Genomic DNA, 1,340 nt, shown 5'->3' on the forward strand with positions numbered 1-1,340 from the left:
AATGGAAAATGCAATTAAGTTGCCCATTAAAGCAGAAGCTTCCCATTCGTCACAGCAGAATGACACTTACCCTCATCCCCCTTTTTCACTCTGTTTCTGGCCCGTGTTTGGTGGGATTATGGCGACTTCCACCTTTGATGTTTGTGCACTTCTCCAAACACCCCGTAGATTATCGTACGTGATGGAGCACCGTCGGGTTGGAGCTGATGTGAATACCAGCGGAGCAAATGAAAGATGTTCTCCTCAGTTTTCAGTCTGCTGGGCGACGCACGTATTCGATTTCTCAAATGTTGCTTCAGCGAACAGACTAGCAGAAGAACAGGAAGGGGGAAGGCAGAAGAACTTGCAAGTAGAAGATTTGTATCGTATGACTGGAAAAGAAAGATTGGTTGTTCACTTTGATGACAGAAAAAAAATCTAACTTTTCTTGAATTTTACAGAATAAATGATATTTCAGTGAATTCAAAGTATTCAAGAGAAAAGAGATTAAAATTTATTCTGGGGCAAAGGCCAATTTAAACTTTGGCAGCTTCATCAGTGGGTGTTTTGTAATTTTTCTCTCTTTTGAGGCAACTCAGAATCATGAAAACATGCATTTAGTGTGAATACCAGTTTATGTTGCACTCAGAGTCACATACTTTTACTTATTGTACGTTTGGCAGATGCCCTTAATGAGAAAATACTTTTGCATGCGACATGCATTCAATGCAAAACAATATCTCGTCATGGCTTTGCTGCGTTTAACATGTGGAATCTGTAGTCGGTTGGTGTTCGTCGCAGTGGGACCTGGTCGGGTGCTGTCCATGGTGCTGATTGTGAAGGTTCAGACCGGCTGAAATACAAACCAGCAAACGACGCGTTTCAATGCCCATCAATAATTGACACCAAGAAAACACATCAATAAATCAGCAATTCTAAAATCAGCTCAGCCTCTCCGACAGACATTTTCAGTGAGCTGAAAATATTCCCTGTGTTCCCTGTACAAGAGAACATTCCTAATCACAGACAATGAAATGAAAGGGGAAGACAAGAAGAACATTTCACTTGCAAGTCATCATTTTAATTAATCTCTTCTTCGTCTTGGTGGAACTCAATATTTCATTTAAAAAAAAAAGAAAAGAAAAATGACGAAGAGACATTCTTTAATTCACTTCAAACAGAATAGAGCCAGTAAGTAAGCTCCACTCTTAACTCGGCATCTGCCTTCATCCCGACGTGTTCAGCACGGGGAGATAAAATAAACAAAAACCCAAACGCTTTGACGCCGCACACCAGCCGGCGCCTCGTCCAGTCTGATTAGCAGAAAATGAAGAGTTGAAATGCTTTCTGCCTCTCATGCA

Source organism: Pungitius pungitius, chromosome 17 (assembly GCF_949316345.1).
Source record: "Pungitius pungitius chromosome 17, fPunPun2.1, whole genome shotgun sequence".
Lineage (NCBI taxonomy): Eukaryota > Metazoa > Chordata > Actinopteri > Perciformes > Gasterosteidae > Pungitius > Pungitius pungitius.